Consider the following 16,710-nt stretch of genomic DNA (forward strand, 5'->3'; position numbering starts at 1 on the left):
TTTATTTTTACTTGTTTTAGTTAAAATACTTTAAGCACATTAATATGCTTTGAATATATTTGGAAATCGGATGAATGAATGTGCAATCATTCTTATATTTTGAATATTTAAAGATGAAATATATGATGTTTTAATAACAACTAACTACTATTGTAATGTGTTGAGTTGGATGCAAGAGATGAATGATCCTCCGGAGGGGAAGAAGAGTATCACTCGACAGAGGAATTTGGATCAATAATCTTACATATGTGCCTTATTGAGCTATAACACACTCACAATCTAGTTGCTCGAGTTGAGTTAGATTAGTTGGGTAGCGATAAGGTGTCTTCTCTCATTTGGGTGATGTTTTGTATTGGTAATGATTAGTGAAATATCGTAATGTTTGGATTGTTTATTTATCATGTTGACCAAGACATGGTGGGTGCATGTACCTAAGAGCAACCCATATAGTAAGCATTGACCAAGTCAAAAGGAAAGCACACTTTGTTCGTTGAAAGTGCCGCCACCCTACATGTACATGGTAGGGGTCGACCACGTACATGTGGTGTATTTCCCCCTTCTACCTTAGTAAATGGAGAGGGGATAATAACAACAAGCCCTTGTTTATAGCATAACGTGGCCAAACTTGTTTGGAGCGCGCCCTACTCCAAAGGGAAAGGGCATTAGTTATTAAACCTGCCACCTTTTTTAATACATGAAGGGGAGATTAAACTTGTTTTAATGGATGCACCTATTCTGGCTCCAAAACGACAGTACAGATTGACTAACATGCATATTAGTTGTGCGTTTTACACCGTCGATTTTGCAATAAACGACTACAATTGACTAACACATCGCTATCATGTTGTACGAAAGGTCTGTTTTGGAGCCAGAATAGCTTCGACTTGTTTTAATGCCCAAGTAAAATGCTATCGAGACTTTGTCTCAATCAACCCCATATTATAATGGGAGAATGTGTGTAAGCGCTATCCAAGGAGGCGTCGACCTAGTTAATAAGGGAAACAAAAATATTCATGGGAAGTTTGTAATAAGTTAATGTTATTCCTAATATAAGGGAAGACCTAGTCAATGGGCATATGTTCTATTTGTTTAGGTAAGTGTTGAGATTGATTAATCTTCATAATTGACTTAGAAAATGATGACTCAGTATTATTTTTTGGTGGGTTGTAATGTGTCGACCATAGAGCTAGAGGGTAGCCACACAGTCTTAGTGGTGGTGATAAGTAAGAGAGATGTGGCAAATTAGAGAGCTTAATTGTAGCATTAAGTCTCTAGAATTTTATGTATAATTAGAGAAGCATATCTCATCTTTTGGGATCATATCATCTCATCTCGCATCTCTCGCATTTTGCTCCCATTCCATCTCAGTTATCCATCTCCATAAACTCTTTCCATTTGCTTATCGTTTTTTGTTTCGTAGTTCTTCATTGAGAGAAGAGGATAGTTCAAGAGTCATGAGGAAGTGGACTAGTTTCTATTGTTGAAGGCTTGGAAATTTATCTATTAGTAGATATGTTGTGAAGCTAGCATCATTGAAGGAAGGAATGGGTATTGCACGGTAGCTATAATCCAAGCATGAGGATTCTACCCTCTCTTTTATATTGATATGTTATATATAGATTATGATGTTGCATAGGCTCAGTTGAAGCTATGATAGGAATTCTGTTGCTTGGAATACATGTATTCTTGAGCGATGGAAATTTGCAATCTTATGAATAGATTCATGTATATGATTGATAAGTTAGAATTATATGCTTTATTGAAGTAATGATTGGAAATGAGTTATTCATAAGATATTTATTCTTTAGTTGATAGAATCTCGATAATCCTTGTGATTAGATGTACATTTATGTATGTAATAACTAAGATAGAGCTATGTTATGACATGTAGCTATAGTACATAGGAATGATTGATTTGGTTAATCCTGGGGTTAGATTAATTCATGGATGAGAATAAACCTAGATAGTCATTCTATTATTTGACCTTATCAAAAAGGTATGAGAATAGGATAAATGGTTGGCTTACTATAATTATGCTAAGCTATGATTTGAAAGTTGAATATAGGAAATAATGAGTTGGTGATCTAGGGTTAGATTATCTAGGGTTGGAGATTACCTTAAATGTTTCCTATTATTAACTCATGGGACAAATATGGGATAGTTAAATGGTCAATTATCCAAATTGGGCAATGAAGAGGGTGGACATACAATTCTCACTCAAAGTACCGGGTGATGAATGCTTTGGCCAAAGTAGTGTAGGTTGCTACTGTCTACACTATCAATTCACTATGATCCAAGTTTACATACTAGGCAGGGAACGTCATACATGTAGGTTGTACCCTATTTATAGTAGCTCTAGTCATGTAGGACACAACACTATGCTCAGAAGGCTATGTTATATTGTGAGGTTACTAAACCAAACTCTTCATCGAAGGGTCAGGCCAGTTCAGTTAGAAGAGGCACGAGGGACTGTTAAGTCTTGGTTGGGTGGAAAAGTGCTTGAGTGATGCTCTTCCTCATGCAGTTGGCAGACGATATTTGAGGATGTATGTCATGAAGGACATTTGGACCACTATGTATTACTTATACACACTCTTTAAGCTCAGTAGAAACTTTATTTGTATTCAAATATTCCTAAAGCAAATGGAAGTTTGAAAAGGATAATCTAAATACAATCATATGTTTATGAATATGATATTGTATATGTTTCATGATGAATGAAAATGAAAAGAGATTTATTTCAATTTTGTATCTTGAATTGAAAAGGAAAAGAGAATTTTCTTACTTGTATTTTGGCAATGTATTTATTTCACTTTGGGTTAAAACTTGGTAAACTGAAAGGGTAAAACAATGGGGACATCACATCAGAGGGCTTTATAAGGTGTCATTTTTACTATTGGGTTTAGGGGATTGAGATATCTAGAGTATTAGAGACCTAATTGAGATGGTTTTGTTTTCATGACTTGAGCATCATGCAGAGAGAGTATGAGAGCATAGGAGGCCAAAGGACACAAGACCATTGATATGATCCTAAGAACCTCTTATCAATTTGTAGCCTATGTAGCATTAAATCCTAGGTTTAGTATAATTTTAGTAAAAGCATTGATTTAGGGTTTAGCATTTTTATTCAATATTAGTGCTTTTGTAGGCTTTAATAAGTAGTGCATTTACAAGGATAACTTAGCACAATGGTAGGATTAACATTTTTGTACTTAGGGATTAGTGCAAACATGGGTTTAGCACATTAGGATGGCAAGATTAGTACTATTATCAGAATAACACTTTTGGGATTAATATTTAGTGCTATTGATAGAATAGCATCATGGATGACATAGATTAGCACTATTGTGCTAATAGTGCTTTTGGAGTTAGGATTTAGCGTTACTGATGGAGTAGCACATTTGGATGCTTAGATCAGTGCTATCATTGTGGTAGTACTTTTGAGATTAGGGATTGGTGCTTTTGCACAAATAAAATATTGATGATTAGGGTTTTTAGAAAGGTTGATGATAATACTATGACATGTAAGTGGTTTTGTTGATACTTCAGTCACAAGAGAGGTGGCCACCTATGATGAGATTACATGCATGACTATCAGATGTGGATGAGATGGTGTTAACTGCAGTGGGCTTGGATGACATTGGTCAATGGCTAAAAATTTGTTCCCATCAAGCTATGATGACAACTCTAGTTGAGCGATGGGATTCTAATAGTAGTACTTTAGCTACCAATGAATGATGTGACTATCACCTTGGAGAAGGTGTCGAGGATTTTATACATCCCTATTAGAGGTGAGATGGTTGAGTAGGACATTGGGATCAGACATGGATACTTAGAGTAGGTGTTTATGACTACAAACCTACCTATTCAATGAGTAGAGATGGATTTTGCAATTGGGATGGATAGGTTACCTATATTACCCTGATACTTAGTAGGACTTATTGTTGGTATTTTAGGACATTGATCTAAGAAATTCTTGGTTAGATGGGGTCGAGTGATCTACCAGATGGTGAAAGAGGGGACCGTATATGGATGGGGTTGTTGTGTCATGGCTCACCTATATCAAGAGATGCATCGTGTGGTGTATAGGAAGAGACAACATTGGATGTCAATCGAATGGTTTCAAAGGGGATTGTGTATGGATGGGATTGTTGTGTCATGGCTCATCTATATTGTGAGATGTATCACGTGGTGTATAGGAAGAGACAAAGCATTGGATGCGCAATGTGACTCTGCTACACATTTGGGCATGAGAGCATATTGCAATATTCAGACCAATATTGACAAGGAAATTTTTAGTAGGGAGACCATGTCTTTTTGTATGTTGGTTTCATCCATCAGATGCATGTAGGTGATTTAAGATACTAGCACCATCGTCCTTCCATTGTGACTATGTGAGACATGGAAGGACGATGTAGATCTTTTCATATTTGCAACTAACCTATTAACTCATTGATTGGACTATTATCAAGTGATTGTCTCATTTACGTTTTTGCGATAGTTTGGTTTCTAATAGAAATGGTAGCTAGAGAGGTATGTTTTTCCAAGCTCACTTGGGAGATTTGAGAGGAGTGTGTGTTGAGAGATCTAGCTTATGAGACGTATACTTGGTTGCAAATGTGACCAAATGACTAGGTATTACTTGATGTTGAGGACGTAGGGTGTACTAATGATTACATTATATGGCGGTCTCACTATCAACTTCTACTGTTGATATTGAGGGTTGTGAGAGTAGGAGCACATACAGTAGCATCTTCCCAATAGGTGGTGGTGGAGAGCAAGAGGTAGAGGAGGAGGGGGAAAGGATTTATGTAAATGATTAAGAGGAGCTAAGGGGGTAATATGAGGGATGACGGAGACAAGGATGAGGACGACATTTGGGTGCACCTAGATACTCTTATGTTAGAGCTTATAAGGGATCAACTATAGATGAAATTAGTACCAAGACTATGGAGTAGGATATCTTTTAGGATGAACTTACGAGGATGATGATATAATAAGGACTAGGGATGGATGTAGGGAAGCTTGAACAAGTGAGGGTAGAGTAAGACCAAGTTATGATAGCCCAAGATCTGGCACACATAGAGCGAGATACCTATAGAGTGGAGAAGGATACTACCTTGGCAAAGAGGAACATGAGTATAGCTAAGAGAGATGCAACTAGGATCCTACAATGGATGAGCGATGCAGAGGTGGTATGCATGCATCAAGAGAGGGATGTCGCTAGAGGATAGGATATAATTTGACTTTAAGCTAATAAGTCTAATGGATTATATTAGTATTGCACATGAAGAAATACCAAGCACATAAACACAATCCTACGTTATGTAGGAAGGTGTTGTATTCCTCATGGACTCACAAGGTTAACATTCATCTCCTCTCTAAGTGAAAGGAAACATTTTTCCTCTTAGTTCCATATTACCACATGAAATAGATAGTTGAACAATGCAATGTCAGGTACCACCTTACACCACTTACCTTGGAGAACTAGCTTTGTCCAAATTAGATTTTATCTCACCACCTGGAGACATAATGTGAGCGCTTCCTCCCTAGTAATGGTGAACCACTTGGAATAATGGTCAATGGTCTTAAAGGCTTCTAATCACAAGGTTTATAGTGGTATTTGTGAATAGTGAACAAATTTGTAGAAGTTAGAGATTAGGGGGGTCTCGCCCATTCTTCTCACTCAAACAAGTCTTAGCAAACTAAGGGTCTTGCAACTCAAATTTGAACAACACTCGACACACTTTGAGTTGCGTCTTTCACTCCACCCCCCCTTTATATACCCTACTAGAAAACATGGTTAAAGTTGACCTTGAGGTGATGAAATCTCCAAGAAAGCCTCCTAATAAGGAAAGACTATAATAAGTGTTTTTGATCACCCCAAATCACATGAAGCACAATGGGAGAACATACACACAAACTAGTATGCTTTGGGTAACACAAATATACACTGAACAAATGACTAATGTATTTTTTTTGTCATCCAAGATTGAACTAGACGTAAGGAGAGATCAAACAAGCTCCCAAACATTGAAAACAAGTTCATTGGCTAGCTAAACTAAACTTAGTGCTTAGGTTAGTCAGAAAAAAAAATCTTGAACCAATGAAACTTGCATCAAACCATTTGTAGTTGAAAGATATTGACCTTTGATAGGCATAAACAACTATACCACTTCATTAGTCAACTAAACAACCAAGTTGGCTCAAAAAATCGCTAGAAAAATGGAATCTAAAACATAAGTGCCCTAATACAAGATAGAGGCTCAAATGCACGTAGCAAAAGCGCCACTTTTGAGAACACAAGCACAACTTTGTGAAACAAAGGTGCAATTGGATTAAAAAAGGGTCTTGAAACTACAAAGGAAAACAAAATCATATCTTATAAAAGTAAAGGCACCTTTAATTGAAGCAAAATTGCCTCAGATTGAAAAAGAGACGCCTTTATATGCTAGAGAGACAGTTTCACAAAAAACCTTGAAAAATAGTGCTTTGGGGACTAATAAACTATTGTTCATCTTAAAGGAGCTTTCAATGTAATTAGGGAAAATTCAAATACTTCAAAATAAAGTCACTAAACATACCCAAGAGGCTAAAAGATAGCTAAAAATATCAATTCATTAGCAAAGACATACAAAATAAATGTTAGAAGGGTATATGATCAATTAACAAGCTCAAAAGGTCGCCAAACAATTGCAAATCTAACCCTATTTAAGAAACATGCAAAGAAAGCCTAGTTTAATGAAGACCTAAAAACCCTAAGAAAGCCTTTTTTTACTCAATAACTCAAATAACTTGCATGTAGTACCCTTACTCGTTTGAACTGATATTTTGTTCTTGTTATTCTCAGTGGATACATTATCATTTGTTATTCAGAATTATATAACATTGTTCCATGTTTTATCTGATTAAGAGATATATGATTTATTTGCAATATTTATGTACTTATGTTTTATGGCATTATATGGTTCATTGCTATGTACTAACGCTTTACTTCATCTATGCACTGTGTGTTGTGTATCTGCGAGTGTATGGGATGCATGGGGACGATTTTCCTTCACTCATCTCGGTGAGACAGGGAACATCGTGAATCTCCTTCATCGGTGTGTATGTTGAAATTTCTATATATATATATATATATATATATGCATGTGTGGTCGGTGATGCAGGTACAAGTATCGGGTAGGTACGGGGTATCGTCTCCACCTGGCTACACAGGTCTGAGCGTGCCTTATATTTTCCGATGGAAGTGAAGGAGATAGTAGTTGACCCTATTTTTAGTCAGTTACACTCGGGTGAGTGCCTTAAGTTAGTCGTTCTGTCAATTGGTTTGGTCTTCATATTTTATTGTTTGATCTTTATAAAAGTCGCATGATGCTTGCTCAGTTTGCGTGTCTAGTGTTCCCAATTTTTGTATGTCATTGGTAATTGTTACGTCTATAAGAGTAAAGAGTAGTTTTGGTAATTGGAATAAAAAGAATCAAGTGATCTAGTGACTTAATATTGTTTATAAAGGACTAGTTAATGTCTTGGTATGAGTTGATATGAATTTTATCAGCTTGTTAGCTCGATAGTTGCAATTCGATCGTTTGAATATATGTAAGGACATTATATACACGGAGGGCAATAGTCACTTATAAGTAGTTATTGGAGTTAAGATAAGGTGATCGTATTATCAGTAGTTGATATCACCCATCGGATTATTGTGTTTTTGGATTATGCATGTATAAAGTTAGAATTATAAATATATTATATTTAATAAGCTTTTCGAACGAGTTATATATATATATATATATAATTCGATTGTTCGAATATAAATCTATATGAAAAAAAAAAGTCATTAGTTATAAGCATTTGAAATTAAAGTATATATTTATATATTTAAAAGTAAAATTCGCTATGAAGATTAATGTTTAAATATTAAAATGAAGGTTATTAATCAATTATTAAAATATAATAATGAAATTATATTAAAACAAATAAAATAAACTTGATTGTATAGGAGGTGGCGGGGGTTATAGTTAGTTTTAGGTCAACGGTGGTCGATGGTAATATCGACCACCCCCCTTAATATAGGGAGGGGTCGGTATTACCACCGACTACCCTCCTCCTTCATAAACCACGTACTCCCTCTTCCTCCATTAACACTGCAGTCAGCGAGCAATGAGAGGTTTCCTCCATTAACACTGCAGTCAGCGGGCAATGACACCTCTTGCCCCTCTCACTGTTCAAAGCGATAATCAACCACTTCTCCATGTCCAAACTCTTCCACGAGCTGCAGTTCATTGCATCTAACTGCAGATTGGCCGATTGAGGAGGGGAATAGACTGGCACGTAAGGTGAAGACTGAAACATAAACCTTAGTTGACTCAAGACCTGGCAGATTAAACACACAATTCACTGAATGTAAACACATAAGTGTTTGAAGTAATGTACCGATCTCTCCACTCAGCCGATAATTGTTATAACCACGATCAAGGAGCGCAAAGAACTATAGTTAACTAGAGATGGACTCCTTACGTGGAGGAACAAGAAGAGTTGGAGGTAAAAGACTTTTAGTTAATAACTATTACTAAGCCCCAGATTTAGGAGAAGCGATGGGTGATTTTTAGTATAAAAAGGGGTGGGAGTAGAGAGGAAGGGGGACAAGTCATTTTTGGCATCCAAGGAAGGACGGTGGATTGTAGAAAGAAGAACAAAGTTAGAGAGTTGTTTTTTTTTAGAAAGGATATTGTTTTGATAGTATCAAGAGAGTTGTTTTTTTTTTTATAGAGTTGGAAAGTATTGGTGAAAAGGATCACAAGCAAGGCGCATTTATCGGCGAAAGGGCATTAAGGTCTTGCATATTGATCAACATTTCAAATAGGTCAGGAATTTCTTAGTTTACGATCATTAATATTTACAATCTCTGTTATATGTCATGTTTATTGTCTTGCTTATGAAATAGTTATGGTTATGTTTTATTTATCGTTAGGGATTGTTAAATAAAATCATATAATAGAAGTTGTGATTACGTTATGACTATAGAAGTGGAATAGTGTTCAAGTTCAAATTGCACACTTGTTATTATATGGAAGAAATGCATGGTTGCGTTCAAAACCTAGTTATTAAGATTTATTAGACGTAGCTCTAGGAGAGTCTGGGAAGTAATAGTTTACTATTGATACGTTACAAAGATGGTACGAGTCAATTGGACAGCTCGCAAATCCGTAGCAGGTTATGCTCACTACTTAAAAGTCAAGAAAGATTCTTTGACACCTGTCAAGCCTGTTGTGGAGGACAACCTAGCTCCTGAAGAGAACCCAGCGCCTGAAGAGAGCAAAGAGATAGAAAAAGGTCCTACTCAGAGTCCAACTAAAGAAGTTATTGTTGGAAAAGGGAAAGAACCCAAGCTAGAGTGCTCGCCAGAAAAGCCGATAGTTATAAGTTCTGACTCATCAGAGGGGTATACCCCCTTAAGTGATAATGAGTCTGTGGGGTACTTTCCCCTGAGTGAAAGCAAATCTGAAGGATATACTCCTTTAGATCATGTAGAGTCTGATGAGTGCACTTCTCCCTTTTTTTCCGGAAGAATGATGTAACACTCTAGTGTAAAAAAAAAATAAAAAAAAATAAAGACATTATTCTATGAAGAAATGTATTATGTCTTCTTGTAAGACTCCCTTGATGAAATGAATATATCTATTTTAATCTTAGTCTATGGTAGATATGGAAATTATTGAGGTGGCATACCTATAGTCGTTAAGAAGAGTAACTGAACTCTTAAACATGTTAATAAGTGTAAAATTCTGTGTTATACCGACCATATTGTTCTTCGTGTCTTGTCAACGTATATTCGTATTGCAAGTTAATTTTGTGATAGGTGTTGGTACGTAAGATTGCCTTGTTTACATGGTGGTCGCAACTAAGTACATTAAGTCATGTTGTCAGTATGTCTTGTGTACTGTGTTTTGGCCAGTTATTTAGATGTATAACCTTAAGGAAATGAGCCACTGTGAGTTGTTCGTAATGGTCAACCTTAGGTTAGTAATTATGTATCTTTCATCCGAGGTAGGTCAAAAATTGGGTATGGCTATCTATGTCGCCATAGAGTTCTGTAGATAGAACTAACCCGTAGTGTCCTAAGAGAGAGAGTGGCTTTCGAGCGGGGGCCGTGCCCAAAGTGGTGACAAGATAACCCGTTGGAAGTTGGTTAAGAAAGTGAAAATCTAATAAATGACTAGGGAAGGGTAGAATAAAAGTTAAATAAAACAATGTGCCTCGCACATAGGTGAGTGCTAGTACATGACTCATAATGTAGCGAGAAGGCCTGAAATGGAAAACTTACCACCTTGTCTTCGTGAGAGGATTGGTAAGGTCTGCATGAGTCTTAGTTGGAATCGGAGGTTTGGGAGAGGTTACCAGGATAACCCAGGATGGGGGCCGGAACCTATGGAGGCTGTACCATGGATATCCACCGTAAGACATGCGATGACACTTTCTCCTTAGAGTCACTAGTGTTTTGTGAGTTGGGTCACATGATTGTAAGTGGAGTCTTGTAGTCCTTTCGTTCTTATTTCATTTTGCTTGCTTGAGGGTTATCTATTATCTCCAGCACGATGGGGTGGTTCCCTTTCGGAATCACGTGGTCGGGTGGTAGTGTCACTTCCCATCGGATGTACTGGTACGTATCTTCAAGCGAGGAAGGACTTCGCTGATATTCTTGGTTCGTAATTCATGTACCAGCTCTTGTTCCTAACCATTATTCAGTTGAAAACTAGAGGTTTTGAAAAGAAACCTCTGTAACTTTCATTTTGTAACATTTTAGCTCATGATGTAATTTTCTTTTTTGAAAACATGTATTTTCGAATATTGAAAGCAAAGAAAACATTGTAATATATGCTATTTCAATTACTTAATTCTTTTGTTTATAATATATATGATTGCTTGAAGTATTTTAAATTCTTTCATTGTAGAAATTTTATCTTAAATATTTAATTTATGAAGTAATATTCGTTGGTAACCCTTAGGAAATTCAGGTGTTAGACTTCCGCTATGTTATTAGATGTTCTAAGGTTTAATTCATGCATTAGATGTTCTAAGGTTTAATTCATGCACTTATATATATATATAGCGGAAGTCTAACACCTGAATTTCCTAAGGGTTACCAACGAATATTACTTCATAAATTAAATATTTAAGATAAAATTTCTACAATGAAAGAATTTAAAATACTTCAAGCAATCATATATATTATAAACAAAAGAATTAAGTAATTGAAATAGCATATATTACAATGTTTTCTTTGCTTTCAATATTCGAAAATACATGTTTTCAAAAAAGAAAATTACATCATGAGCTAAAATGTTACAAAATGAAAGTTACAGAGGTTTCTTTTCAAAACCTCTAGTTTTCAACTGAATAATGGTTAGGAACAAGAGCTGGTACATGAATTACGAACCAAGAATATCAGCGAAGTCCTTCCTCGCCTAAAGATACGTACCAGTACATCCGATGGGAAGTGACACTACCACCCGACCACGTGATTCCGAAAGGGAACCACCCCATCGTGCTGGAGATAGTAGATAACCCTCAAGCAAGCAAAATGAAATAAGAACGAAAGGACTACAAGACTCCACTTACAATCATGTGACCCAACTCACAAAACACTAGTGACTCTAAGGAGAAAGTGTCATCGCATGTCTTACGGTGGATATCCATGGTACAGCCTCCATAGGTTCCGGCCCCCATCTTGGGTTATCCTGGTAACCTCTCCCGAACCTCCGATTCCAACTAAGACTCATGCAGACCTTACCAATCCTCTCACGAAGACAAGGTGGTAAGTTTGCCATTTCAGGCCTTCTCGCTACATTATGAGTCATGTACTAGCACTCACCTATGTGCGAGGCACATTGTTTTATTTAACTTTTATTCTACCCTTCCCTAGTCACTTATTAGATTTTCACTTTCTTAACCAACTTCCAACAGGTTATCTTGTCACCACTTTGGGCACGGCCCCCGCTCGAAAGCCACTCTCTCTCTTAGGACACTACGGGTTAGTTCTATCTACAGAACTCTATGGCGACATAGACAGCCATACCCAATTTTTGACCTACCTCGGATGAAAGATACATAATTACTAACCTAAGGTTGACCATTACGAACAACTCACAGTGGCTCATTTCCTTAAGGTTATACATCTAAATAACTGGCCAAAACATAGTACACAAGACATACTGACAACATGACTTAATGTACTTAGTTGCGACCACCATATAAACAAGGTAATCTTACGTACCAACACCTATCACAAAATTAACTTGCAATACGAATATACGTTGACAAGACACGAAGAACAATATGGTCGGTATAACACAGAATTTTACACTTATTAACATGTTTAAGAGTTCAATTACTCTTCTTAACGACTATAGGTACGCCACCTCAATAATTTCCATATCTACCATAGACTAAGATTAAAATAGATATATTCATTTCATCAAGGGAGTCTTACAAGAAGACATAATACATTTCTTCATAGAATAATGTCTTTATTTTTATTTTTATTTTTTTTACACTAGAGTGTTACATCATTCTTCCGGAAAAAAACGGAGAAGTGCACTCATCAGACTCTACATGATCTAAAGGAGTATATCCTTCAGATTTGCTTTCACTCAGGGGAAAGTACCCCACAGACTCATTATCACTTAAGGGGGTATACCCCTCTGATGAGTCAGAACTTATAACTATCGGCTTTTCTTGCGAGCACTCTAGCTTGGGTTCTTTCCCTTTTCCAACAATAACTTCTTTAGTTGGACTCTGAGTAGGACCTTTTTCTATCTCTTTGCTCTCTTCAGGCGCTGGGTTCTCTTCAGGAGCTAGGTTGTCCTCCACAACAGGCTTGACAGGTGTCAAAGAATCTTTCTTGACTTTTAAGTAGTGAGCATAACCTGCTACGGATTTGCGAGTTGTCTGTTTGACTCGTACCATCTTTGTAACGTATCAATAGTAAACTATTACTTCCCAGACTCTCCTAGAGCTACGTCTAATAAATCTTAATAACTAGGTTTTGAACGCAACCATACATTTCTTCCATATAATAACAAGTGTGCAATTTGAACTTAAACACTATTCCACTTCTATAGTCATAACGTAATCACAACTTCTATTATATGATTTTATTTAACAATCCCTAACGATAAATAAAACATAACCATAACTATTTCATAAGCAAGACAATAAGCATGACATATAACAGAGATTGTAAATATTAATGATCGTAAACTAAGAAATTCCTGACCTATTTGAAATGTTGATCAATATGCAAGACCTTAAAGCCCTTTTGCCGATAAATGCGCCTTGCTTGTGATCTTTTTCACCAATACTTTCCAACTCTATAAAAAAAAAAAAAACTCTCTTGATACTATCAAAACAATATCCTCTCTATAAAAAAACAACTCTCTAACTCTATTCTTCTTTCTACAATCCACCGTCCTTCCTTGGATGCCAAAAATGACTTGTCCCCCTTCCTCTCTACTCCCACCCCTTTTTATACTAAAAATCACCCATCGCTTCTCCTAAATCTGGGGCTTAGTAATAGTTATTAACTAAAAGTCTTTTACCTCCAACTCTTCTTGTTCCTCCACGTAAGGAGTCCATCTCTAGTTAACTATAGTTCTTTGCGCTCCTTGATCGTGGTTATAACAATTATCGACTGGGTGGAGAGATCGGTACATTACTTCAAACACTTATGTGTTTGCATTCAGCGAATTGTGTGTTTAATCTGTCAGGTCTTGAGTCAACTAAGGTTTATGTTTCAGTCTTCACCTTACGTGCCAGTCTATTCCCCTCCTCAATCGGCCAATCTGCAGTTAGATGCAATGAACTGCAGCTTGTGGAAAAGTTTGGACATGGAGAAGTGGTTGATTATCGCTTTGAACAGTGAGAGGGGCGAGAGGTGTCATTGTCCGCTGACTGCAGTGTTAATGGAGGAAACCTCTCATTGCTCGTTGACTGCAGTGTTAATGGAGGAAGAGGGAGTACGTGGTTTATGAAGGAGGAGGGTAGTCGGTGGTAATACCAACCCCTCCCTATATTAAGGGGGGTGGTCAATATTACCATCGACCACCGTTGACCTAAAACTAACTATGACCCCCGCCACCTCCTATACAATCAAGTTTATTTTATTTGTTTTAATATAATTTCATTATTATATTTTAATAATTAATTAATAACCTTCATTTTAATATTTAAACATTAATCTTCATAGTGAATTTTACTTTTAAATATATAAATATATACTTTAATTTCAAATGCTTATAACTAATGACTTTTTTTTTCATATAGATTTATATTCGAACAATCGAATTATATATATATATATATATATATATATATATATATATATATATATATATATATATATATATATATATATATATATAACTCATTCGAAAAGCTTATTAAATATAATATATTTATAATTCTAACTTTATACATGCATAATCCAAAAACACAATAATCTGATGGGTGATATCAACTATTGATAATACGATCACCTTATCTTAACTCCAATAACTACTTATAAGTGACTATTGCCCTCCGTGTATATAATGTCCTTACATATATTCAAACGATCGAATTGCAACTATCGAGCTAACAAGCTGATAAAATTCATATCAACTCATACCAAGACATTAACTCGTCCTTTATAAACAATATTAAGTCACTAGATCACTTGATTCTTTTTCCTCCAATTACCAAAACTACTCTTTACTCTTATAGACGTAATAACGTAACAATTACCAATGACATACAAAAATTGGGAACACTAGACACGCAAACTGAGCAAGCATCATGCGACTTTTATAAAGATCAAACAATAAAATATGAAGACCAAACCAATTGACAGAACGACTAACTGAAGGCACTCACCTAAGTGTAATTGACTAAAAATAGGGTCAACTACTATCTCCTTCACTTCCATCGGAAAATATAAGGCACGCTCAGACCTGTGTAGCCAGGTGGAGACGATACCCCATACCTACCCGGTACTTGTACCTGCAACATCCTGCATCACCGACCACACACACACACACACACACACACACATATATATATATAAAAATTTCAACATACACACCAATGAAGGAGATTCGCGACGTTCCTTGTCTCATCGAGATGAGTGAAGGAAAATCGTCCCCATGCATCCCATACACTCGCAGATACACAACACACAGTGCATAGATGAAGTAAAGCGTTAGTACATAGCAATGAACCATATAATGCCATAAGACATAAGTACATAAATATTGCAAATAAATCATATATCTTTTAATCAGATAAAACATGGAACAAAACAAAAATGTTAAAGAGATAATGATTTTGATCTTAGGTGCAATATCATCTCAAAAAGGGGCAAAAATGTAGACACCTAAAATTATTCTTTATATAACAAAACTTACTTTTAGCCTACCTAACTCATTAATTAGTTAAACATTTATTATTAATTTAACTAATCCTTTTTACCCTAATACCCTTAATTAAATAAATATTTATTATTTATTTAATTAATTCCATAAGTTCTTAATTTGCCTTTATCCTTGTCCATTCAATCCTAGCCCTTCAACTTGTTCACATGGATCATAATCTAAATTCATACTCATGTAATGATATTTTCAAAAATGTAAAATTTTGAAAAAAAAAAAATCTGCAAATACATGAAAAATCATAAAATTTCAATAACTCACAAAATATTAATGATAAAAAAACCTTAGTTTTGGATTGTAGCTTCACTATCTGATCATCAAACTTTGGTTAAAAATATATATGTAAAAATTCACAGCCATTTGGAAGTTTTAGGCGAACCTTCAAAATCTAATGTTTTGTCCACTTTTTCTCAATTAAGATCCACACATATGATAGGATATCACTTTACAAGATCCACATATATGATAATGGAATTAATATAATGTAAAAGATAGATCTCATATACCACAAGAGATGTTTGTCGGTCAATATGCCCTAATATATGATATATATAGAAATATAGTAAATCGTTGAGGTAAGGTAACATCATACAATACTTCTTATGGAAGAAGCCACTCCATGCTATCTCATAGAGATCTCAAACACAATATCATACTTAACACACATCTTTTACCTGTCACTTCTGACCTGCAGCTACCTACTAGATCTACACCTGTGGTTACTCCTTCATAGCAGCTTGTTGTTGCCCCGCTTCAGCTTATTGTTGTTTTGCAGCAGCCGATTGTTGTCCTGTAGTAGCACTCTGTTGAAACTACTGATGATATCTGTGTGGAATCCTTACCACTTGATCATTCCCTTGATGATCCTAATGTTAGTATCGCTTGGACAGTTGTTTGTCGCAGCTGGAAGGGGAAGTCCTCCCCACTGTCCCAAACCCCTCTTTGTCAAGGATTGGATGCTTCCCCTCCTTGAGTTGGGTCTTGGTTGTTTGTGGTTAGACAAGTTTTTTCTCTTATCTGACCTTGTGTGGTTCAGGACTTGCTCCCTTTGTACTTGGGGCTTACCCTTGTTGGTTGTGGTTAATTGCTTTTTGGATAGTCTTTGGCTATGTAAAGGGTCAGCACCCTAGTTAACGTTGTTTTTTTAATAAAAAACACACATCTTTTACAATGATAATATTACTTATATAGACCTCCTCCTAACAATACAATTAACTTAAATTAAAGGATGTGTGTCACATCA

This window comes from Cryptomeria japonica, chromosome 9 (assembly GCF_030272615.1).
Source record: "Cryptomeria japonica chromosome 9, Sugi_1.0, whole genome shotgun sequence".
Classification (NCBI taxonomy): domain Eukaryota; kingdom Viridiplantae; phylum Streptophyta; class Pinopsida; order Cupressales; family Cupressaceae; genus Cryptomeria; species Cryptomeria japonica.